At 38.2% G+C, this 27,811-nt stretch overlaps 1 protein-coding gene across 1 annotated transcript in view; it reads right to left on the bottom strand.

The window, feature by feature from the left end:
- Positions 1–27,811, bottom strand: part of RNF182 (ring finger protein 182) — a 61,942-nt gene that overhangs the window by 21,098 nt on the left and 13,033 nt on the right. The gene's annotated exons all lie outside the window — the stretch shown is intronic.

The raw sequence follows: 27,811 nt of genomic DNA, 5'->3' as shown, positions 1-27,811 counted from the left end.
ATAGAACACTTATGAAAGAAATTGAAGAGGACACAAAGAAATTGAAAAGCATTCCATGCTCATGGATTAGAAAAACAAACACTGTTAAAATGTCTATACTACCCAAAGCAATCTACACACTTAATGCAATCCCTATCAAAATACCACCCGCATTTTTCACAGAGCAATAACAAGCTTAAAATTTGTATGGAACCACAAAAGACCCCAAATAGCCAAAGCAATCTTGAAAAAGAAAAACAAAACTGGAGGCATCACAATTCCAGACTTCAAGTTATATTACAAAGCTGTAGTCATCAAGACAGGATGGTACTGGCACAAAAATAGACACATAGATCAATGGAACAGAATAGAGAACTCAGGTATAGACCCACAACTATATGGTCAACCAATTTTTGACAAAGTAGGGAAGAATATCCAATGGAAAAAAGACAGTCTTTTCAACAAATAGTGTTGGGAAAACCGGACAGCAACATGCAGAAGAATGAAACTAGGCCACCTTTCTTACACCATACACAAGAATAAATTCAAAATGGATGAGAGACCAAACTGTGACAAAGGAAACCATCAAAATCCTAGAGAAAAACACAGAAAGAGCCTGTGTTCTAAGACCTCGGCCATAGCAACTTCTTACTAGACATGTCGCCAGAGGCAAGGGAAACAAAAGCAAAAATGAACCATTGGGACTTCATCAAGATAAAAGTCTTCTGCACTGTGAAAGAAACAATCAACAAAACTAAAAGGCAGCCTATGGAATGGGAGAAGATATATGCAAACGACATATCTCATAGTTAGTATCCAAAACATATAAAGAACTTATCAAACTCAACACCCCAAAAATAAATAATCCAGTTAAGAAACGGGCAGAAGACAGGAATAGATACTTTTCCAAAAAAGACATCCCGATGGCCAACAGACACATGAAAAGATGCTCAACATCACCCATCATCAGGGAAATTCAAATCAGAACCACAAGGAGATACCACCTCACACCTGTCAGATGGCTAAAATTAACACACAAGAAACAAGAGGTGTTGGCAAGGATGCAGAGAAAGGGGAACCCTCTTGCATTGTTGGTGGGAATGCAAACTGGTGCAGCCACTCTGGAGAACAGTATGGAGGTTCCCCAAAAAGTTAAAAATAGAACTACCCTGCAATCCAGCAATTACACTACTAGGTATTTACCCAAAGAAGACAAAAATATTAATTCAAAGGGATACATGCACCCCGATGTTCATAGCAGCATCCTCAACTATAGCCAAACTATGGAGAGATCCCAAATGTCCATCAAATGATGAATGAATAAATAAGATGCTGTGTGTATATATATAATGAATATTACTCAGCCATCAAAAAGAATGAAATCTTGCCATTTGCAACAACATGGATAGAGCTAGAGAATATTATGCTAAGTGAAATAAGCCAGTCAGAGAAAAACAAATACCATATGATACCACTCATATGTGGAATTTAAGGAAAAAAAAAACAGAAGAACATATGGGAGGGCGGTAAGGAGAGAAGGAAATAAACCATAAGAGACTCTTAACAATAGAGAACAAACTGAGGGTTGAAGGAGGTGGGTGGGGGCTGGGCTAGCTGGGGGATGGGGATGAAGGAGGACACTCGTCATGATGAGCACTGGGTATCGTATGTAAGTGATGAATCAATGAATTCTACTCCAGAAACCAATTTTGCACTGTATGTTAACCACCTAAAATATAAATTAAAAAAAACACACACAAAAATAAAATAAACCCATCTTCAAAATCTTTTCACTGATCAACCAGCAGCCAGGGGCTCCATGAGTGACATAAGTACATTTAAAAGGTATCTCAAGAACATGAGGTGCTCCCTTCCCTTGGATTTTATTTTTATGTGTTAGAAAAAGTCAAAGTTGAAACATCTTATATTCCACAACAAATACAGAAATAGAAACATCAGAGCTCAGGATGAGATGCAGAGTTCCAAAAGTCATCTGCATGTGGGGAGTAACTGAAATCATGAAAATAAGACTGGCAAACCCATGAGCTTCCCAAGGAAGTCAGAGTAACTTAGAAAGACAAATGCTGAGGATATATAAACAAGATCTGGGAACACTGTTAACGGGCTGGGAAAAGAGAAGAGAGGAAAAGAATCATCAAGAAGATGAGAAGGGAAAAAAAAAGGTCATCTGTAAATCCAAGGAAAGAAAGGGTGAAGGGAAGTGTCAAAGCAGCAAGCCTGCCAATTGGACAAACAATTAGAGGAGTCCACACATGACCATAAACATCTAAGGAGATGGGTCTGGGGTGAAAGTTTGGCCAGGGCAGAGGGAAAAAACACAGGCGATGCATTTGAAGAACTGAAGTAACGGAGAAAAGAAGCGAGGAAGAACATTATCAGAGCCAACTGAGCCAAGTGAAATATGGCTGATAGATCAGGAGAGTTTTTTGGTATGTACCAAAACTTGAGCTCTTCAAATATGCCCGTTTTTGGTTTTTTTTAAAGATTTTATTTATTTGACAGAGAGAGACCCACAGCGAGAGAGGGAACACAAGCAGGGGGAGTGGGAGAGGGAGAAGCAGGCTTCCCGTGGAGCAGGGAGCCCGATGTGGGGCTCGATCCCAGGACCCTGAGATCATGACCTGAGCCGAAGGCAGACGCTTAACGACTGAGCCACCCAGGCGCCCGAAATATGCCCGTTTTTTCCCCACTTGGCACTAATGAGAAAACATATGGCATGAAATCTAATGTCACATTGTAGGCTAATGAAATAATGCTGCATTCTGAACTTTTACATGGCAGTCTGGCTCCACACCAGGTGACCTCGTCATGCTAAAAGCAAGTCTATTAACCGAGGTCAAAATGCGTAAAACTGCGCGAAAGAATCCGATTTCTGAGTTTAACAGACAGTAAATGTTTTCCTTACCCAACTAAACTGAAAACCGCAGCGTCCTGGGCGGGACAGCGGCGGGAAGAGGCCCCTGCCTTGTCGGCTACTGAGCCTCAGTAAGGGCCGCGCTGCGGCAGCCCGCGGGCACACAGCGGGCGTTTGCCTCCCTGTCGCGAGCGTGCCCCGCGGCGCACACCGCCCGGTGGCCTGCCTAAAGCCTGCAGGCCTGGGCCATCCTCACAGCAGCTCCGTGCTGAGCCCCAGGGCGCCACATCAGTGCAACGATCGGACAGACGGCCGGCAGGCTCCTGGCAGGCCACCCCTCCGGGGCAGTGCCCCGCAGACGACAGAAGGAACCACGAGCCCAATCTTGCTGAGAAAGAAGGCCTATTTACTTAGCCGGAGCTTCAGCCTGAGGCACAGGCTTCAAGCTTCCCACACCTCTGGAGGGAGGCTCAGCAAACCCAGGGGACAGAAGCCGGGAGACACCATCCTCGCGCAGCCCTGGGGCCTTCCTACAGCTACGACTCTAGCCCCACAGGGCTGTATGTACTTGCATACTTAGGAGCTGCTGCCTGAGGGTCTGGCTCCCAGTCGGCCTGCAACTAGGTGTTAAACAAGATTCGTCCCCTTGATCACGGGCAGATCTGGGCACATCCACATCAGTGAGGCCAATCAGGCCGTTTAGACAGTCACAAAGGTTTGAGAGACAACCAGGAGCTGGGGCAGGTTTGAACAAGAAGGATCATCCCCTACAGAAGGCCAGTCCTTCAGGACTGGGAGAGGAAGCTAGCTGTTAGACCTAATACAAGAAACAAACACAGAGAGTCAAGCAAAATCAAGAAATAGAGAAACATGTTCTGAACTAAAGAACAAGACAAAACCTCAGAAAAAGACCTTAATGATACAGAGATTAAAAAATCTACCTGATAATTCAAAATGATGGTCCATAAAGATGCTCGCTGAACTTGGGAGAAGAATGCATGAACACAATGAGAACTTCAACAAAAAGACAGAAAACATAGAAAAGTACCAAATGGAGGTCACAGAGCTGAAGAACACAGTAAATGAACCGAAAAATACACTAAAGGGGTTCAACAGAAGGCTGGACGAGGCAGAAAGATGGATCAGTGCACACTGGAGGATAAAGCAATGGAATTCACCCACACAGAGCAACAAAAAGAAAAAAGAATTTTTAAAAATGAAGATAACTTAAGGGATCTCTGCAACAACATCAGGTGGAATAACAGTCACATATCGGGGTCCCAGGAAAAGAAAAGAAAAAGGGGCAGAAAACTTATTTGAAGAAATAAAATCTCACTGGAAAAGGTAAATATATAGTAAAGGTAGTATATTAATCATGTATAAAGTTACTACACAGGTTAAAAGACAAAAGTAGTATAATTAACTAAAACTACGATAATTAGTTAAGGGTTCCATAAAATAAAAAGATGTGAAAAATGATATCAAAAGCACGGTGGGGGGAGTAAAATGTAGAGTTTGCGGTGTTCAAATTTCAGTTGAACTCAAAGCAGACTGTTATATGCCTAGGAAGTTTTAATAAGTGAACTTTACCATAAACCACAAAGCAAAAACTTATAGTAAATACACAAAAGAAAAAATGGGGAAGAAATTGAAATGTAATAGTAAAGGAAGTCATCAAACTACAAGGGAAGAGAGAAGAAAGGAACAGAGAGGGACTACACAAACAGCCAGAAAACAATTAACAAAATGGCAATAAGCATATACCTATCAATAATTATTTTAAATAACTATTTTAAATAATAAAAACGGACTAAATTCTCCAACCAAAAAACATGGAGCAGCTAAATGAATAATAAAACTAGATCCATCTGCCTACGAGAGACTCACTTCAGAAGTAAGGACACACAAAGACTGAAAGTGAAGGCATAAAAAAAAAATACCCCACGCAAATGGAAATAAAATGAACCCTAGTATAACTACACTCATATCAGACAAAATAAACTTTAAAACAAAGACTGTAACAAAGGACAAAGAAGGGCACTACATAATGTTAAAGGGATCAACCCAACAAGAAGATATAACATTTATAAATATATATGCACCCAAACATAGAAGCACCAAAATATATAAAACAAATATTAAAAGGTAACACAGTAATATTAGGAAATTTTAACACCATACTTACATCAATGGGTAGATCATCCAGACATAAAATCAATAAGGAAACTATGGCTTTGAATGACATATTAGACCAGATGGACTTAACAGATATATACAGAACATTCATCCAAAAGCAGAAGAATGCACATTCTTTTCAAATGCACATGGGACATTCTCCAGGATAGATCACATGTTAGACCACATTATAAGTCTCAGTAAATTCAAGATTGAAATCAGATCAAGCATCTTTTCTCATCACAATGGTATGAACCTAGAAATCAACTGCAAGAAGAAAACTGGGAAAACTACAAATATGTGGAGATTAACCAACATTTTATAGAACAACAACTAGGTCATAGAAGAAATCAAAGGAGAAATCAAAAAATACCTAGAGACAAATGAAAAAGAAATACAACATACCAAAATTGATGGGATACTGCAAAAGTGGTTCTCAGCGGGAAGTTCATAGCAATACAAGCCTGCCTCAAGAGACAACAGAAATCTCAATGAAAAATTTACCTTTACACCTAAAAAATAACTTAAAAAATAAGAAAAGATAATGCTCAAAGTTAGTAAAAAGGAGGAAATAAAGAAAGAAATAAAGATCAAAACAGAAATAAATTAAATAGAGACTAAAAAAAATAGAAAAGATCACTGCAGCTAAGAACTGGTTCTTTGAAAAGATTAACAAAATTAACAAACCTTTAGCTACACTCACCGAGAAAAAAATAGGATTCAAATAAATAAAATGAGAAATGAAAAAGATGTTACAATTCATACCACAGAAATACGGATCACATAAGAGACCCGTGAACAATTATATGCCAGCAAATTGAACAGCCTAAAAGAAATAAATAAATTCCTAGAAATTTACAATCTTCCAAGACTAATTCATGAAGAAACAGGAAATCTGAATAGACCAATTACTAGTAAGGAGATTGAATCAATAATCAAAAAACCTCAAAAACAAAAGTCCAAGGCCAGATGGCTTCAATAATGAACTCTACTAAACATTCAAAGATTTAATACCTATCCTTCTCAAACTCTTCCAAAAAACTGATGAGGAGGGAAAGCTTCCAAACTCATTTTATGAGGTCAGCATACCAAAACCAGACAAGGGTACCACACACACACAAACACACACACACACACACACACACACACAATTACAGGTCAACATCCCTAATGAACATACATGCAAAAATTCTCAACAAAATACTAGCAAACTGAACTCAACAATACATTAATAGATCATACGCCCTAATCAAGTGGGATTAACTCCAGCAAAGCAAGGTCAACACCTGTAAATCAATGTGATCTGCCACATGAACAAAATGAAAGATAAATATCACATAATCATCTCAATAGATACAGAAAAAACACTTGACAAAGTTCAACATTGATTTACAATAAAAACTCTCAACAAAGTGGGTATGGAAGGAACATGCCTAAGGCCATACATGACAAAACACAGCTAGTATCACAATACTGAAAAGCTGAAAGCTTTTCCTCTAAGATTATGAACTAAACAAGCCATTATCCCCCCTGTTATTCACCATGGTGTTCAAAGTCCCAGCCACAATTAAGTAAGAAAAAGAAATAAAAGGCATACAAATTGTAAAGGAAGAAGTAAAAGTGTCACTATTTGTAGTGATGACATGGCACTATAGATAGAAAACTAGAGATGCCATCAAAAAAACTGTGAGAATAAATCAATTTAGTAAGGTTGCAGGATACAAAATTAATATACCAATATGTATTGCATTTCTATACACTAATAATGAACTATCAGAAAATGAAATCAAGAAAACAATCCCATTTACAATCACATCAGAAAGAATAGAGAGCCCATAAATAAACCTGTGCTTATATGGACAATTAATTTATGACAAAGAAGGCAAGAATATACAATATGTAAAGGACAGTGTCTTCAACAAATGACATTAGGAAAACCAGACCACTACATGCAAAAAAATGAAACTGGGCCACTATGTTATAGCATATAAAAATCAACTCAAAATAGATTAAAGACAGGAATATAAGACCTGAAACCATAAAATTCCTAGAATAAAACCTAGGCAGCAAGCTCCTTGACATTTGTCTTATGATGTTTTTCTGAAGATCTGACCCCAAAGGCAAGAAAAAGGCAAGCAAACATAAATGAGACTACATCAAACTAAAAAACTTCCACATGGTGAAGGAAACCATCAACAAAATGAAAAGGCAACCTACTGAATGAGAGAAGATATTTGCAAATCACGTATCTGATAAGGGGTTAATATCCAAAATATATAAAAAAAACTCATATGACCTAATAACAAAAGCAAAACAAAAAAGCCCGAAGAATCCAATTTAAAAATGGGCAAAAGATCTGAATAGAAATTTTTCCAAAGAAGACATACAGATGGGTAACAGACACATGAAAAGATGCTCAATATCACCAATCATCAGGGAAATGCAAATCAAAACCACAATAAGATGTCACCTCACACCTGTCAAAATGGCTAGTATCATAAAGACAAGAAATACCAAGTGCTGGCGAGGATGTGGAGAATATGGAATCCTTGTGCACTGTTGGTGGGAATGTAAATTGGTGCAGCCATTATGGAAAACAGTATGGAGGTTCTTCAAAAAATTAAAAGTAGAGCTACCATATGATCCAGCAATTCCACTGCCGGATATCTAGCTGAAAAAAAATGGAACACTAATTCAAAAAGATGCATGCATTGCTATGTTCACTGTAGCATTATTTACAATAGCCAAGATATGGAAACAATCTATGTGCCTATCCATGGGTGAATGAATAAAGATGTGAGATATATAGAGATAGAGATAGAGATAGTGGAATACTACTCAGCCATAAAAAAGAATGATATTTTACCATTTGTAACAACATGGATGGACCTTAAGGGAATTTGCTAAGTAAAATAAGACAGACAAAAAACTACATGATTTCACTTAGATTGGAATCTAAAAAATAAAAACAAATAAAACAAAACCCAGACTCATAGATAACAGAGATAGGTGGCTGCCAGAGGGGAAAGGTATTGAGGATAGGGGTGAATTGGGTGAAGGGGACTAAGAAGTACAAACTTTCAGTTATGGAATAAATAAGTCATGGGATGTAATGGACAGCATGGGGAATACAGTCAACAACACTGTATTAACTTGTAAGGTGACAGACGGTAACAAGACTTGTTATAGTGACAATTTTTGCAATGGACACAAATGTCAAATCACTCTGTTGTACACCTGAAACTAATATAATATTGTATGTCAATTATATTGCAATTAAAAAAAAACCTACAACTGAGACATTCTGGCCCGGAGCTAACAGTACCTCCAAAGTTCCATATGACGGCAATGTGACTACCAAGAGACACCAGCAATAGGGTTCTCCTGGGTGTCTACAGGGCCTAAGTCTAGGAAGACTGAAATATCAAATACGCTTAATATCCATAATTTCATGATGATACTTAAACCAAAATGATCACCTCTGGAAGATGCTGAGAAACCAACTCCTTATTCTGAAAATAGATTAAAGGGAAAGACTCAAGCCTTTATCCTGCCTTTCCTTTACAAACAGTTCCTTAGAGTAATCAATAATTGATGAGGTGAAATTCTTTACAGAGGCACTTCAATTAACAAAGAATGACAGAATTATTATATTATTTTGCAACCCCTAATGAAATAATTGGTTGTAGGTCAGGAGTTGGCAAATAATGGCTAGCGGGCCAAATCTAAGATGGTAAATAAAGTTTCATAGGAACACGGCCATGCCCATAATTTACATTTGCCTAAAGCTGCGGGCCCACTGCAATGACAGAGACCATATGGTCTGCAAAGCTGAAAATAGTCACTACCCAGCCCTTTACAGAAAAAGTCTGCTAATGCCTGATCTCGACGATAATTATCAATGGTTGCTAAAACCATTAGGCAAGATGCAGATGAGAACATTTATAATGGAGGGCTCAGGCTGACAACACCTGTGCTCACTGGTCAAACTTCACCCCACAAAGGTGGGGCACAAGGTATTATGTGTCCCCGATGCCATGCATTAGAAAGCACATACCCCACCTCTGAAGTCTTCTTGCCAAAAAATTAAAAATCTGATCAAACCTCTGGTTCTAATTACCAGTTTACAGGAAATACAGCAAATAGAAAAATAAATTAAACTACACCATGGGGATACAATTAGCAAAAATTCATACTGTGGGAAATTCTACAGGCAAAGGATCTGGCTTCTTCCATAAATAAATTGCAAGGAAGAGTAAAAGGTGAACCTAAAGATTAAGAAGTCCTAAGAGATCTGAACCAACAAATATACGGTCAATTAATCTTTGACAAAGCAGGAAAGAATACCCAAATGAAAAAAGTCTCTTCAACAAATGGTGTTGGGAAAACCAGACAGCAACATGCAGAAGAATGAAACAGGACCACTTTCTTACACCCTACACAAAAATAGATGCAAAATGGATTAAAGACCCTAAACGTGAGACATGAAACCATAAAAATCCTAGAGGAAAACACAGGCCATAGGACATCAGCCGTAGCAACTTCCTTCTAGATAGGTGTCCTGCTGCAGGGAAATAAAAGCAAAAATAAACTATTGGGACTTCATCAAAATAAAAGCTTGTGCACAGTGAAGGAAAAAATCAACAAAACTAAAAGGCAGCCTACGGAATGGGAGAAGATATTTGTAAATGACGTATCTGATAAAGCATTAGTACCCAAAACATATAAAGAACTTAATAAAACTCAACACCCAAAAAACAAATAATCCAATTAAAAAATGAGAAGACATGAACAGACATTTTTCCAAAGAAGACATACAGGTGGCCAACAGACACATGAAAATATGCTCAACATCACTCATCATCAGGGAAATGTAAATCAAAACCACAATGAAATATCACCTCACACCTGTCAGAATGGCTAAAATCACCAACACAAGAAACAACAGGTGTCGGTGAGGATGTGGTGAAAGAGGAATCTACGTGCACTGCTGGTGGGAATGCAAACTGGTGCAGCCACTCTGGAAACCATTATGCAGTTTCCTTAAAAAGTTAAAAATAGAACTACCCTACGATCCAGCAACTGTACTACTAGGAATTTAGTAGAGGTACCCAAAGAAGACAAAAATACTAATTCAAAGGGATACATGCCCCCTGATGTTTATAGCGGCATTATCTACAATAGCCAAGATATGGAAATAGCCCATGGGGCCATCAACTGATGAATGGACAAAGAAGAGGTGGTATCTATATATAATGGAATATTATATATTATATATATATACTCAGCCATCAAAAAGAATGAAATCTTGCCATTTGCAACAACATGGATGGAGCCAGACAGTATAATGCTAAGTGAAATAAGCCAGTCAGAGAAAGACAAATACCATATGATTTCACTCATATGTGGAATTGAAGAAACAAAACAAACACACAACGGGAAAAAAGGAGAGAGAGATGCAAACCAAGAACCAGACCCTTCGCTATAGAGAACACACTGATGGTCACCAGAGGGGAGGTAGGTGGGGGGATGGGCTAAACAGGTGATGGGGATTAAGGAGGGCACTTGTGAGTCGCATCAGGTGTTCTACGGAAGTGTCGAATCACTATATTGTACACCTGAAACTAGTATTACACTGTATGTTAACTAACTGGAATTTAAATAAAAACTTAAAAGAGGGGCACCTGGGTGGCTCAGTCAGTTAAGCGTCTGCCTTCCGCTCAGGTCATGATCTCAGGGTCCTGCGATCGAGCCCCGAGTCAGGCTCCCTGCTCAGCCAGGAGCCTGCTTCTCCCTCTGCCTCTGCCCCTCCCTGCAGCTTGTTCTCTCTCTCGCTCTCACTCTCTTTCTCCAATAAATAAAATCTTTATTAAAAAAAAAAAAAGCTTAAAAGAAAAAAAAAAGTCCTAAGAGATTTATCAACTAAATCATGTGCAGTCCTTATTTGGATTCTGATTCTCCCATACCAACTGGACAAAAAATTTACAAGACAATGGAAAATCTGAATACTAATCTGATACTTGATAGCAGTAAGAACTACTGCGTTGCTTCCTGGTGTGTTTAACAGAGTTGTGATTAGACTCTTTAAAAAGGCAAGTCTCTTTACTGTTTTAAAGACACATACTAAAAAAAGAAAAGAAGAAGAAGATAGTAGGAGGGGAAGAATGAAGGGGGGGAAATCAGAGGGGGAGACGAACCATGAGAGACGATGGACTCTGAAAAACAGACTGAGGGTTCTAGAGGGGAGGGGGGTGGGGGGATGGGTTAGCCTGGTGATGGGTATTAAGGAGGGCACGTACTGCATGCAGCACTGGGTGTTATGCACAAACAATGAATCATGGAACACTACATCAAAAACTAATGATATAATGTATGGTGATTAACATAACAATAAAAAAGTCAAAAAAATAAAAAATAAAGACACATACTAATGTAGTCACAGATGAAATAATATGGCATCTGGGCTTTGTGTAAAACAATCCAGTAGGGAGGGGGCAGATAAATGAAGCGAGATTGGCCATATGTTGATTGTTGTTAAGGATGAGTAATTAGTAAAAAGGGATTCATTCTGCCATGTTTTCTACTTTTGAGTATGTTTCAACTTTTACATAATAAACAGATAAATTAATACAATTAACAAAGCTCTCTGTCTTTACTTCCAACATATGTGTTCATGGATGTTTTGTTTCTCCCTCTGTCCATCCACCATGTAGATCTGTTCATACCAAATATTTATTGAATACTTACTCTATCATGGCCCCTGTGTTAGGTTCCAGCAACGGTCTTACCTTCAAGGGATCTACAATGCAGAGGTGGAACCCAGTAAGAAACTCAGCTACTATACGACTGAGGATAAATGCTACAAGAGAAGGACCCAAAGTATGCTAGGGGAACAAAGCAAAGGAGGAAGGAGCTACAGGTTTCTGTGTTCCTCATTCCTACCTCTTAATATTATTTTGTAATAGTTAGTCTATCCTGACTTTCCAGTTTCTTCTCCTAAGGAATAGACTGCCTTTCTGAGTGGCCCTGACTTACCAGAGGTTTCGAATCCCTATTCCATGACTCCATGAAAGCGAAAGACTGGATTCTACCTCCACCTCATTCCCTGTAGGCCCTTAATATCTGTGGTGATGGACTCTCACAACCCCAAACTCCTATCTCTGCTCACTGCTGTCCTAACTCAGTCATGCTCACTGGTCATTAACAACCATACACACACACACACTCACACCCAATGCAGGGCTAACCCCTCCTTTCACATCTTCACTAGTAACTCACCTGTCCACTGTGTGACTGAATGGTATGAAGAGTCCCCCAAGGTTTCCACATCCGGGGATCCACTGGTATCACCAGAACGAAAGGGACACCAAAAGGGCAGAGGAAAACGTGGGATTACATCAAACTGAAAAGCTTCCACACAGCAAAGAAACAACAGAGTGAAAGGCAACCTACAGAATGGGAGGCAATGTTGGCCAACCATGTATCTGATAAGGAGCTAATATGCAAAATATATTAGGAACTCCTACGACTCAATAGCAAAAAACTAATAACCTAAAAAAATAAGCTAAGGATTTGAATAGACACATTCCCAAAGAAGACAACAGGTATGTGAAAAAATGTTCAGTGTTACTAATCAAGGAAAAGCAAATCCAAACCGCAATATCACTTCACACCTGTCAGGTGGCTAGTGTCAAAAATCAGAAAATATCAAGTGTTGACAAGGATGTGAGGAAATTGGCATCCCTGCATACTGCTGGAAGGAATGCAAAATGGTGCAGCCACTATGAAAAACATGACGGAGGCTCCTCAGAAAGTTAAAAATAGAACTAGCTGGGTGGCACAGTCAGTGAGACGTTTGACTCTTGGTTTCAGTTCAGGTCATGATCTCAGGGTCGTGAAATCGAGCCCCGCATGGGGCTCCACGCTCCCCACAGAGTCTGCTTGGGATTCCCTTTCTCCCTGTCTTTCTGCCCCTCCTGCTCATGGGCTCGCATGCTCTCTCTCTCAAATAAATAAATAACCTTAAAAAAAAAAACAAACCCAGAACTACCGTATTATCCAGCAATCCCACTTCTGGGAATTCATCCAGAATTGAAATCAAGATCTTGAAGAGATATTAGCACCCTCTGTTCACTGCAGTACTATTCACAGTAGCCAAGATAGAGAAACAACCTAAATGTGTATCAACAGATGAATGGATAAAGAGGCATATAGAGAGAGAGAGTAGAATACTATTCAGCCACCAAAAAAGGGAAATTCTACCATTGTCAACAACATGGATGAACCTTCAGGACATTCTACGAAGTGAAATAAACCACATTATAGTAAGTGAAATAAACCAATCACAGAAAGGCAATTCTGCATGATTCCACTTATATGAAGTCTCTAAATAGTCAAATTCATAGAATCAGAGTGGAATAGTAGGGAGAGGGAAATGAGGAGTTACTAATCAACAGGCATATGTTAGATAAGCAAGTAAGTTCTAGAGATCTGAACAACACTGAACCTATAGTCAACAATATGGCATTGTACACTTAAAAAGTCGTGAAGAGGGTGGAACTTGTGGTAAGTGTTCTTACTACAATTTTTCTAAAGCGTTACTTTAGCGCGCGCACACACACACACACACAAAAAGCAGAGGAAAATTGTCAGGATGAAATTCAGGCACAGCAATGACAGAGGGAAAACAACAAGGGGAAAAAAAACCCAATTTACTGTTTAATACCCCAAACAGCATAAATTAATGTTTTGACAGAAGAGAAGTGGTATTACTTCAATCTTTGAAAATTTTAAGACACTGTAATGGACATATTTAGGCAAAAATTTGTAAAGGTTTTTTAGATCTGTGTTGTCTTGTTATCATTGTCATATCGCTCTTACTTTATTTTTGCCAAAACTGTAGTGGGGGCGGGGGGGGGGTCACTCAAAAGAGACTTAGGGGATTCGGGCAGAACTGTCTGACACGAGAGCTCTCCTAAGTCACCTGATGGGGCTGCCGGGGAACAGCTGAGTCACTGTCCCCTCCACCGACAGGCAATTTCGCCCCCTGAGGTTATTTTCTATGAGAATGCAGTGGCCACAGTGTGGCAGTTTGACCTTGGATAAATACATCCTGTGATAATGACATCTTAGGGTAAATCCCCAAATGGGGCCACAATAATTTTTGGTTAAGCCAATCCCAGCTTTCTCTAATGAGCAAGCTCTGGGATCTGGAGGAAATCACTTGGGGAAATCACTTAACCTTTTTTGGGTCATGGCTTTTTCATCTGAGGAATTAAGATCCTGGGCTGGATGGCTATAGAGACCCTCTTATTCCAGCACTACTGGGATCTGTGATTAGGAGCAGCTTTTCCATATGCACTGGGGTGTTAGCAGTAATTCCAATGACTACTGAGAGCATTTATATCTCGGTAAAGCAAAGCACTACTAAACCTCTTACTTTCTCACTCAATGTTTATCAAGCCTTGCTAAATTTTCTTCTTAGGATCTGGTACACAGTAAAGAGCTTATCAGTGCTGTTATTAATGTAAGTTGTTTCTAAGAAAAGCAAGTTGCTATATAATACTAAAATACACGTTAATAAGCAGGTATTATAATGTATTGGCACTTTGAAGTCAAATGACTCTGGGTCTGAACACCAACTCCAGCAATCACTAACGAGATGACCTTGATCATGCTACTTAAAATGTCTGAGCCTCTGTCTCGTGATTTAATGTGGAGACAGTACTGACTTCACAGGGTTATTAGAAGGATTAGGTAAAAATAACAGATGTCATGTGCCTGGCTAAAACAAACATCAGTTCATTCTCCCCTAGCTAGTACCGGACATTAAATTCTAGGTATCCCTGATTTATACCTCATTTTCGGTTTCATCTTACATTTCCATTCATAAAACACCCGTGTTGCCCTGTGTTATTGACAAAGACTCTCTCTTTGACCAAGCTTTGTTCAGGCTCCTCTGAGCCCTCTCCTCAATCAGGCTTCAACCTTGGTCTAGGAAAACTGCAACCTTCAGCACGAACGATTTCATCCTCCACCCTAAGAGACTGAAACAATCACTAGCATAGTTTCTATCAGCCCAAGGCCATGCTCCTAGAATGAGGACCTCCGGTCCCTAAACCATCTGCCTGAGAAAGCTCACAGCTGCCAGAGAATTTACTGTTTGTTCTGGCCAAAGCCTGACGATAGGCCGCTGACCTCCCTTTTCTAAGAGCGCTTACTTTAAAAAGCTTGCACCTGTAAATCCCTGTACTGCCCTTTTTGAGATGTTAATCTCCTACCACCCCAAATGTCTCGTTAAGTACCGAGATGCCACCTCTTTGAAATGCAAGCATCCAGGGAGGTACCTCTCCTGCCCCCCCATTTCTGTGGGAGGGTAACAGCCTAACTAGGATGGGCACCTTGCTCCAATTTGCAAAACTACTCCTGTCCTAAAGAGATGAGAAATTCGTTCCTCCTCCAGATGAGGGCCAGTGAACAAACCCCGATGGCCTAACCAGACAGACCAAACCCTCTTAAAGACTTTTTGGTACCTTTCCTTATGCACACCCCGGGATGGAAAAGGCTTCTCCCCTTTTGTACACTGAAGTCTCTCTCCCCTACTGCAGTAGGACTGACTAAAATCTGTCCCTGCCATTTTTAACAGGTGTCTGGTACGAAATTTTTCTTGGACATGATTTACCAAGCCAGTGTTTATGGAATACCTCCCACAGGTCAGGTACCGTACGTCTAACAATGAGCACGATGCTCATAACATAAGCACCTTCCTCACAGGGCTCACAATCTACTGCAGGGACAGAAATATATGCAAGATACAGCAGTTTCGAGGCAGGGAGAGAAGTGAGGGCAGTGCACCCTTCTCCTGCCCTCTCCATATTCATTTATCTCATAGTATAACTTACTGCCTATAAAACGTTCTATTTCTGGGTCTCCACCAAGGAACCATGGACTTGTTTTTTGGAGAATTAGACTAATCCTAAGGATTTCAAAAAAAGAGAACAGGGAAAGGATTTTCATATGTTCCTAGAAAGTTGCTGATTTATCTATTTTTTTATTCTCCAGGGTACTATACATATCCATAAATTTAATACCTTGAACAACAAAAACAAAATTTATTTTAAAATGTGATAGCCTCGGGGCGCCTGGGTGGCTCAGTCGTTGGGCGTCTGCCTTCGGCTCAGGTCATGATCCCGGGGTCCTGGGATCAAGCCCCGCATCGGGCTCCCTGCTCCGCAGGAATTCTGCTTCTCCCTCTCCCACTCCCCCTGCTTGTGTTCCCTCTCTCGCTGTCTCTCTCTCTGTCAAATAAATAAATAAAATCTAAAAAAATAAAAAAATAAAATAAAATAAAATAAAATGTTATAGCCTCAACTTTTGAGCTTTATTAATTCAAAATCAATGGCTATCAAAAACACATCCTTAAGATCATTAGAGTTCATCATAATAGTGGTTGTTTACTATAGGGGTATACAGAAAAACAGGACCTAACGTATTTAGGTTATTAATTTAGAGTTAATAATCAAAGTTTATCCAGCCCTATACGAGAGTAACACTGGTATATCAGAGTAGGTAAATGTAATTTCTGTGGACTTAGTAACTTTTTTGAAAACTTTTTTTTTTTTTGGAGCAGTTTAAGGTTCATAGCGAAATTGAGCGGAAGGTATAGAAATTTCCCATATACTCCCTGCCTCTATACATGCATAGACCCCACATTATCAACATCCCCCACCAGAGTGGTATAATTGACACAATTAATGAATCTTACCTAATAATTTTTTTAAGATTTTATTTATTTGTTTGACAGAGAGAGACAGCGAGAGAGGGAACACAAGCAGGGGGAGTGGGAGAGGGAGAAGCAGGCTTCCCACGGAGCAGGGAGCCCGATGCGGAGCTGGATCTCAGGACCCTGGGACCATGACCTGAGCCAAAAGCAGACACTTAACGATTGAGCCACCCAGGAGCCCCTTACCTAATAATTTTTAAAAGCTGTCATCAAGACTGATTTTTACCTTTATAATGTAATGAAAAGTATTAAATCCTAAAGAAACTGGAATTAAAAATTAAGCATTCTATGTCATTTCACTAAAGAACTAAAAAAAAAATTGACATTAATGAGTTAAGCTAAATATTTGTGCTCTCCTAATAATAAATTCAAATAAAGTTGGTCTTAATATTCCACAAATTACAAACAAAGATCTACACTAAAAGTCATTATCAAGGGGTGCCTGGGTGGCGCAGTAGGTTGAGCATCTGTATTCAGCTCAGGTCATGATCCCAGTGTCCTGGGATGGAGCTCCCTGCTCAGCGGGGAGCCTGCTTCTCCCTCCCCTACCCCCCTTTCTTGTGTTCCCTCTCTCGCTGTCTCTCTGTCAAACAAATAAAATCTTAAAAAAAATTATTAGGTATCCTTTTATGCAAAAAAAGTTTAGTCTCTTAGCTATTAATCAATAGTTCCCTAGTTCAAAATTTACAAGATAATTTTTTAACTTTTCTGCCTACTCTTTGTATCTTGAAGAGACACTCTTTGATGATTCTAAGGAAAGACCCTAATCTAGAGAAAAAAATTGCAATGGTCACATCTCTTTGTCAACCTATGCCAAATAAAGTAATGATGCTAAAGAATGCCTTTGGAGATCCACTTCCATAAAGGAAGTTGTTTAAATCAGACCAATCCTCCATGAAGAACCACTGAATAAAATTTACAAAAACAAAAAACTATTCAAGTTTTCCAACAGCAACCAAGCAACCAGGACTTGGCAGAGCGAGACCCTGGAGAAAAGAGAAATGCACTGAGCTGAGCCTGACCTTCTCTGCCACTTTTGATCATCAAGGCATTTGCCAATTTCTTTGCACACTCAGGGGCCAGGAGGCCAGGAAGAAAGCAGCACCTCAAAAATTCTGGCTTACTGAGCTATGCTCAGAAATAAAAGTTCAGGTTTACCAAAGGAGATGGGACTGGAGGAGCCAAGATCCCCCCAAAAAGGGAAGCGCAAAGAACCAAGACCGACATTGAACATAACATTTCCCTTCAAGTTTCCAAAACTGCTTAACAGGAGAAGCCAAAAAATCAAAGAGAAAGTGGCACACATGAAGTTAAAACACTAAGCAGAGTTTTTGGTAGATTTGTAGGGTCCGGGAAAAAGAGAGTGGAGCTCGGGGTCACTAAAGAGGAGGGCCCCAGTAAACACCTCAGGTTTGCCATTGGGATCTCTAAAAGGCTATGCCCTTGGAATGAAGGAAAGCCAAGAGTAAAATATCCCTCAAAGGGAATAAAACTCGGAATGAGATTTTTTTCAATTCCTGACTAAATAAAAATAGGCTACCCCCAACCTGTCTTCCAGAAGAAAAATAACACCATCCGGGGTTCCCACAATGTTTTCAAATACACTATCTGACATTCTATCCCAAACATCACCCATGTTAGAGGACAAGACCAAATGCCTAAAACCCGGGGTGGGAGGGGGACAAGAGAAGATGACCCACTGGTGATTCAAATACTGAAGTTCTCGGATACGGACATGAAAAGGACTATGAGGAATATGTTCAAGAAAACAGATGACAAGTGAAGAATTTCACCAGAGAACTGTAATCTGTTTTAAATGGGAAAAAGAAAGTAAGAATCAAATAACGACTGTAAATCTCCAAGATACAGTAACTGGAACAGACTCACGTGGGCAGGATGGAGTGAGGAGGCTGATACATCCTCTCCCCACAAAGCAACTATAAAGCTGCTCAGAACTGTCAAAGACAATCATTTCAGCACTCTGGAAATTTCAGCACACAACAAACTGAGAAGCATTCACCCATGAAAACAAGTGACCTTAGTTGAAATTACCGTACATACCGTAGCACTCTTGCCTGGGGCCCCTGCCCTCACCCGGCACCCTCTTCAGCGTGGTAGTTCAGCCAGGGCATACCCAACTATGACACAGTAGCTTCACGGCTACTGTCAAGGACACTCACTTGATACGAAACTGCTATTTAAAGGGCGCCCCATTTTAGGGGCGCCTGGGTGGCTCAGTCATTAAGCATCTGCCTTCGGCTCAGGTCATGATCCCAGGGTCCTGGGATCGAGTCCCATATCGGGCTCTCTGCTCCGCGGGAAGCCTGCTTCTCCCTCTCCCACTCCCCCTGCTTGTGTTCCCTCTCTTGCTGTCTCTCTCTCTGTCAAATAAATAAATAAAATCTTAAAAAAAAAAAAGAACATTAGACCTAAAATCAGCAATGATAGCCAAAACATAAATAAAACTATCAACTAACTTAACCTAACTGATATTAGTAGAAAACTCTATTCAGTGACTACAGAATACACATTCTTTTCAAGCACACATGGAACATTCTCCAGGATAAAACACAGGCTGGTCCACTAAAACAAGTCTCAAGAAATTAAAAATTAAAATCAACAAAGTATATGCCCTGATCACGATGGAACTATATTTGAGATCCACAACAAAAATAAATAAGGGAAAATCCCAAATATTTGCAAATTAAACAACTACACCTGGATCAAAGAAATCAAAACAACTATAAAAATATTTTGAGCTAAATGAAAATGAAAGCACAACGTATCAAGCTGGATGGGATATACTGAAGGCAAAGCTTAGACTTATGGCTACAAATGTCTATATCAGAGTAGAAGAAAGGTCTTTTTTTTTAAGATTTTACTTATTTATTTGTCAGAGAGAGACAGCACAAGCAGGGGGAACAGCAGAGGGAGAAGCAGGCTCCCTGCTGAGCAAGGAGCCCGATGTGGGACTTGATCCCAGGACCCCAGGATCATGACCTGAGCCGAAGGCAGACGCTTAACCAACTGAGCCACCAGGCGTCCCAGAAGAAAGGTCTTAATAACCTAAGCTTCCACCTCAAGAAACTAGATAAAAATAAACCACCCAAAGCAAATGGAAGGAAGGAAATAACAAAGATTAGAAAGAAAATCAATGAACCAGAAAACAGAAAATAATAGTAAAAACCATTGAAACTAAATGTTGGTTTGTAAAGAAGAAATAAACAAAATTGACAAGCCACCGAAGTTAAACTTACTTAAACTATCCTAGTAAAACAGAAGACATAAATTATCAAATTATCAAAATAAATAGAGAAAATCACTACTGACCCTATAGAAATTAAAAGGTTTATAAGGAATATTAAAAACAACTACATGTTCATAGACCAATACAAGGAAAAAAAATTGAATTGGTAAATTAAAATCCTCTCACAAAGAATAGCCCCAGCCCAGACGGCTTCACTGGTGAACTCTACCAAAAATTTAAAGCTGAAACAAAGTCCACTCCTCACAAACTCATTCAGAAAATAAAGGAAAGAACCCATTCCAACTCATTCTATGAGGCCAGTAATGCCTTGATTCCAAGGCCAGATAAGGATATCACAAGAAAACTATAGTGCAATATACCTCATTAATATAGACATAAAAATCTGCTTAAAAAGTACTAGCAGGCTGAATTCAACAATACAGGAAAAGACAGCTAAGACAAGTGAGATTTAATCCTGAAAGCAAAGTTTGTTTAAAATTCAAAAACCAATTAATGTAATAAATTATATTTGTAAATACAATATTAATAAGAGGAAAATTAATAAATATCAGTAAAGGGGAAAAAACACATGATCATCTCAATACAGGCAGAAAAATTTTTAACAAAATCAAACACTCATTTATAATTGTTTAAAACTCTCTAAGTATAGAAAGGGTTTTCCTCAACCTAACAAAAGGGCATCTATAAAAACAAAAAAACTACACTTAACACCTTATATAATATTGTAAGACTGAATGCTTTCACCCTTAAGTTCAAGAACAAAGCAAGGATGTCTGCTTTTGCCACTAAATAAGATGAGGTTGTCCCCTTTTGCTACAGTATTATAATAGAAATTCTGGGTTCTACAATAAGAAGAAAGGAAGTAGAGAAGGAAGGAAGAAAAGAAGGAAAAGAAGGAAGAAGAAGTAAAAAAAAAGGAGGAAAGAAAGGCATTCCGATTTGAAAGGAAAAAAAAAACAGAACTTTTTAATTTGCAGATTATGTGGTCCTATATGTAGAATATAATATAGAATCCACAAACAATTCCTGAAACTAATAAGTGAATTTGGCAAGACTGCAATACACAAGAACAAACAAAAGAATCAATTCTATTTCTTCCTATCAGCTATAAACCAGCTAATATGCTACATACTAGCAACAAACAATCTAAAAATGAAATTAACAAAACAACTTCATTCATAATAGAATCAAAAAGAATAAAATACTTAGGAATAATTTTAACAAAAGGAGTGCAAGACATACACACTGAAAACTACACAACATTACGGAAGGAAATTGAAGAACTCAGTAAATGGAGACATTCCATATTCATGAATTGAAAGACTCATTGTTGTTAAGACGGAAATTCTCCTCAAATTGAGCTACAGATTCAAAACAATCTCTAACAAAATCCCAGTAGGTGGGGGTGTTTTTGGTTTTTTGTTTTAGAAATTGGCAAACTTAAAATGTGTATAGGAATTCGTAAGACTTCAAATAGCCAAAAAATTTTGTAAGAAAAAAAAACAAAGTTGGAAGATGACTTACACAATTTGATTTCAAAATCTGATCTAAGTCCACAGTGTGATACAGGGTAAGGACAGATGATAGACAGATGATAGATAGTACAGAATTAAAAGTTCAGAAACAAACCCTTACATTTACTATCAGTTGACCTTTGACAAGGATGCTAATCCAATGAGGAAATTAGAGTCTTTTCAGCAAATGGTGCTGGTAAAAGATTAGACATCTACATGCAAAAAGATAAACAGACCATTACCTCACACCAAATGCAAAAAATTAATTCAAAATGGATCATAAACCTTAACCGTAATAAAACTGCAATCTTCTGGAAGAAAATCTAGAAAATCGCTGTATCTCATAAAAATCTGGAAAACCTCAGATTAGGCAAAAGTTCTTAGGTACAACAAAAGCATGTCATAGAGGACAACATTAATAAATTGGACTTCATCAAAATTAAAATCTTTTTGCACTTCAAAAGAAGGCACCATTAAGAAAATGACAACACTAGTCACAGATTTGGGGAAAATAGTTGCAAATCATATATCTGATAAAAGGCCTGTATATAGGATATATAAAATACTCTTACAAATCAATAAGAAGACAATGCAATTTTAAAAACGGGCAAGAGAACTGAACATTTCACCAAACAAAACTTACAAGTGGCTGATGAGCCCATAAAAAGGTGCTCAACATCATTAATCATTAGGAAAATACAAATTAAATCACAAATTAAACTCAACACATCCACTATAATGACGGTAATCAATAACTACTAGAAGAAACAGTGAAGAAACTGAAACCATCATACACCGCAGGAATATAAAATGTTACAGCCACTTTGGAAAACAGTTCATTAGTTCCCTAAAAAGTTAAACATACATACACCATATGATCCAGAAATTCTACTCTACTTCTCTTACCCAAGAGGAAATGAAAGCATAGGTTTACACAAAGACTGACATGAATTGTCATGGCAGCACTATTCAGAACAGCCAGTAACTGGAAACAACCAAAATTTTCATTAACCAATGAATGGATAAACAGACCAAAGTATATCCATACAATATAAATCTACTCAGCAATAAAAAGGAATAAAATACCAATCAATGCATGTTACAATATGGACAAGACTTTTAAGTTTCAAAAACATTATGCTAAGTGAAAGAAGCCAGATACAAAGACTATATTTGTATGATTCAATTTATATTAATTGCATAGAAAAGGCAAATTTATAGAAACAGTGGTTGCCACACAGCAAAGGAAACATTCAACAAAACTAAATGGCAGCCTACAGAATGGGAGAAGATATTTGCAAATGACATATCTGATAGAGGGTTAGTATCCAATACCTACAAAGAACTTATCAAATTCAACACCCAAAAAAACAAATAACCCAGTTAAGAAATGGACAGACGATATGAATAGATACTTTTCCAAAAAAGGTATTCAGATGGCTAACAGACACATGAAACAATGCTCAACATCACGGATCATCAGGGAAATACAAATCAAAACCACAAGGAGATACCACCTCACACCTGTCAGAATGGCTAAAATTAACAACACAGGAAACAACAGGTGTTGGCAAGGATGCAGAGAAAGGGGAACCCTCTTGCACTGTTGGTGGGAATGCAAACTGGTGCAGTCACTGTGGAGAACAGTATGGAGGTTCCTCAAAATGTTAAAAACAGAACCACCCTATGATACAGCAATTGCTCTACTAGGTAGTTACCCAAAGGATACAAAAATACACATTCAAAGGGGCACATGCAACCCGATGTTTATAGCAGCATTATCAACAGTAGCCAAATTATGAAAAGAGCCCAAATGTCCATCAACTGGTGAATGGATAAAGAAGATGTGATATATATATATATATATATATAATGGAATATTACTCAGTCATCAAAAAGAACAAAATCTTGCCATTTGCAATGACACAGATAGAGCTAGAATGTATTATGCTAAGTGAAATAAGTCAGTCAGAGAAGGACAAATACCATATGATTTCACTCATATGTGGAATTTAAGAAAGAAAACAGATGAACATATGGGATGGGGGAAAAGAAAAAAAGGAGAGAGGGAAACAAGCCATAAGAGACTCTTAACCATAGAGAACAAACTGAGGGTTGATGGAAGGAGGTGGGTGGGGGATGGACTAGCTGGGTGATGGGGATGAAGGAGTGCACTTTTTATGATGAGCTCTGGGTGTTGTATGTAAGTGATGAATCACTGAATTCTACTCCTGAAACCAATATTGCACTGTATATTAACTACCTAAAACTTAAATTTAAAAAATAAATAAAAATAAAATAAAACCCTATTAAGCAAATTTAATTAAAAGCTTGTACAAAATACCATCATTTTTTTAAACTAAATGTAAAATTAAATATTAAAAAAGAAAAGAAACAGTGGTTGCCTGGGGTTAGGGCTAGGAGCAGAGATTGCAAATGGGCTCAAGAGAATTTTGGGGGTGGACAAAGTTTTCTAAAACTCAATTTGGTAATGGCTGCAGAACTCTATAAACTAAAGTCACATCATTCAATTGTACACTTACAAAGAGTGAATTTTATGGCATGTAAATTATACCTCAATAAAGCTATAACAATAAAAACCCAATAGATTTTTTAAGAGCAGTTTAAACATTAAGAGAAAGCATTAGTGTATTAGAAGATAGATCATTAGAAAAATTTCCAAATTAAAGCAAAGAGGGAAAAACAGACAATGGAAAACACAGAAAATAGTTTGAATCAAATCGGACATAGTGAAGAGGTCTACTATACATAAAACTGCACTTTCAGGAAAAGAGGAGAGAGACTGGACCATAAGAAGTAATATCTAATGAGATAATTGTCAAAAATATTCTAACACTGATTTAAGAGGCTCTATGATCTTCAAGCAGGATAACTAGTAAGAAAAACATGCCTAGGCACATTATAATAGAACTCCTTAATATCAAAGAAATAGAAAACAAAATTTAAAACAGAGAAGAAAGCACATCGTCTTCAAAGAACAAGGAGACTGACAGCTGATTTCTTAAACAAAAATAATAGAAGACAGAGGATGATAAAATTATATCTTTAAAGCACTGGAAAAAAAAACTGACAACCTAGAATTCTATATGCAACAAAAATACACTTCCAGAATTAAGACAAAATTTTAAGTTTCAAACAAAAATACAAAGAAATGCTAAAGAGGGGTCTTCCAGCAGAAGAAAAATAATCCCAGAGGGAAATACACTTACTTACATGAAGGAATAAAAAGAAATAGTAAATACAAATAGATATTAACTGCCCAAAACATCAATAACAGTATATTGTGTGGTTTTATTCATACATGAAATTAAAATAAATGACAGTAACAGTAGAGAAAGGAACAGGGGCTAAAGTATTCTTAGAATCCTGCATGGTGAGGGAAGTAGTGAAGTGCTGAGAGTAAATTCCTAAGTGAGGATGGATGATTCTACAGATAAACTATTAAGACTAAGAAGTCAGTGTAGCAAAATCCTTGGAATCCAAGTCAATACACCAAAATCTAGTGTATTTTATATACACAGGCAACATAAAATTGGGAGGTGAAACTTTAAAGATGTTATTTTCAACAACAACAAAAAGAATCAACCTAATGAAAGATGCTACAGAAAGAACTTGAAAACATTACTTTGAGGAATTGAAGACAACCTAATTAGATAGAGAACTATACTGTATTCATTGATTAGAAGACTCAATATTGTTAAGATGTCAACTCTCCCAAACTGATCTGCAGATTCAATGCAATTCCAATCAAAATCTCAGCCAGTGTCTTTGTGAAAATTGATAGGGTGAGTCTAGAATTTATATGTAAATGCTAAACACCAAGAAAAGGCCAAAAGGAAATCAAGAAGAAAATCAAAATTGAAACACTTACACTACCTGGTCTTAGGACTACAATAATTTAAGGTATTTTGTTAGACAAATAGCCCAATAGAACAGAATACAGAGAGTCCAGAAACAGATTCACAAACACAATTACTTGATTTAGGATAAATGTGCCATTGTAATTTAGTGGAGAAAGAATGATCTTTACAATAAGTAATGCTGGGTCAACAGGGTAACTACATAGATAAAAATCATCTTGACCCCTACCTCACGCCACACACAAAATACAATGCCAAGAGGGTTATAGATCGAAATGTGAAAAGTAACACAGTAAGACTTCTTGAGAGCCCAGGTGAATATCTTCATGACCTTGAGGCAAGCAAAAATTTCTCAAGACACAAAAAGCATAAATCTAAAGGAAAGATTTATAAATTGGAATTCATTCAAATTAAAATTTTCTGTTCACCAAAGGCATGGCATTACAAGATTAAAAAGCAAGCCCACAGTATAGGAGAACTTCACTTACTGGGAAAGTACAAATGAAAACCAATGAGCTATCACTTTTTTTTTTAATAAAGATTTTATTTATTTATTTGACAGAGAAACACAGTGAGAGAGGGAACACAAGCAGGGGGGCTGTGAGAGGGAGAAGCAGGCTTCCTGCTGAGCAGAGAGCCCGATGTGGGGCTCGATCTCAGGACCCCGGGACCGTGACCTGAGCTGAAGGCAGACGTTTAACGACTGAGCCACCCAGGCGCCCCTGAGCTATCACTTTTTACCCACCGCTATGACTTAGGATACCAAGTGTGAGCAAGAATGATGTAAACAACTGGAACTTTCATACACTGATGTTGGGAATGTGAACTGGTACAACCGCTTCAGGCAAATGTTTGGCAGTATCAGTGGTAACTCATATACATAACCCCTGATCCATCGCAATTCCAGGTATACACTCCACAGAAATGCCCACATACACACGTATGAGACTGTTCATGGCAGCACCCTTTTAACCGAGAAAAACCGGAAATGATCTAAATGGCTATGAACAGTAAATGGATGAAAAAAAAAATGTGGAATATACAATAATAAAATACCATCACGTGGGAGAAGAAAAACCAAATATTACTACATCCAGCAGCATGGGTGAACATCACAAAGAAATGCTTAGTGACCCAAAAAAGTACATATTGCATGATTCCATTTGTATAAAGTTTTACAATAGGCAAAACTAATCAGTAGTGATAGAATTCAGGCTAGTGGTCACCTTGCAGGTGCAGGTAATGACTGAAAGCAGCAACGAACAGATTCTAGGATAATGATAATATTCTTTGTTTTGATGTGAGTAGTGATTACAAAGGTGGCTTACTTTTAGGAAATGCAAAGCACTATAACCTTATGACTTGTGCACTCTTCTGTACCTGCAAGTTAATCTTCAATGACAAAGTTTACTTAAAAATAAAAATGATGCTGGGATGGCTGGGTGGCTCAGTAGGCTAAGCATCCAACTCCTGATATCACCGCAGGTCTCAATCTCAGGGTGGTGAGTTCAAGCCCCACGTTGGGCTTCCAGCATGAAGCCTACCTGCCTGCCTACTTATTTACTTACTTACTAAATAAATAAATGAATAAATAAACAAACAAAAATGATGCTTCCTTATATCTTTACACGGTATATATAACATAAAACAGGTAAAAGAATGCTGTGATTTTGAAAAGTCTACACGCAGCCCCAGGGAGATTTTTCTAGAACTCAAATCTGATCATTTACTCCCCTGCTGAAAAGAGTTTAAGATCTTCCTAATCTGGCCTCGCTGGGGCCATCCTTCATTCAGCATAGATACTAATTATTCCCAAATCATGTTTGAATGCCTCTCCTACATGCTTGCCCAGGCATCATATACCCTTCACCTCACGCTCTGGTGTAATGACCAGTCACTGTTAGTTGCAGCAAGGTGTTCACTTTTGGGTCTCATATGAGGGCCCAGCACAGAGCCTTATACGTGGTGGATATTCAATAAGTACTTACTGAAAAAATGTAGTAAAGTCAGCAGAATCCTTAATGCACTTACCAAAGAAATTCCTCCTTTCTACAACGCAGGAGTTTTACATGGGCTGTCTAAATTTTTCTCCTCTTTTAAGCTGACTTTGTCTGGCAGAAAAAAAATCTATCATTTATAGACCAATCGACCATGACCTAGAGGTTAATAATCAAACCATTTAAATTTACTGCAGAACAAAGAATGATTGAATCTCAGTCCAGATATAAATTAGAGCTCTAAAATGCTTTAAGCTCTTCCTAATTATGTGTCCCACTGTCTGAGTAAAATTGTTTAAAGGTTTCAAACTCTTCCATCATTGTCTATAGAGACAGGAGA

Source organism: Halichoerus grypus, chromosome 9 (genome assembly GCF_964656455.1).
Source record: "Halichoerus grypus chromosome 9, mHalGry1.hap1.1, whole genome shotgun sequence".
In the NCBI taxonomy this organism is placed as follows: Eukaryota; Metazoa; Chordata; class Mammalia; order Carnivora; family Phocidae; genus Halichoerus; species Halichoerus grypus.
This window is presented reverse-complemented; position numbering and strand designations above follow the sequence as displayed.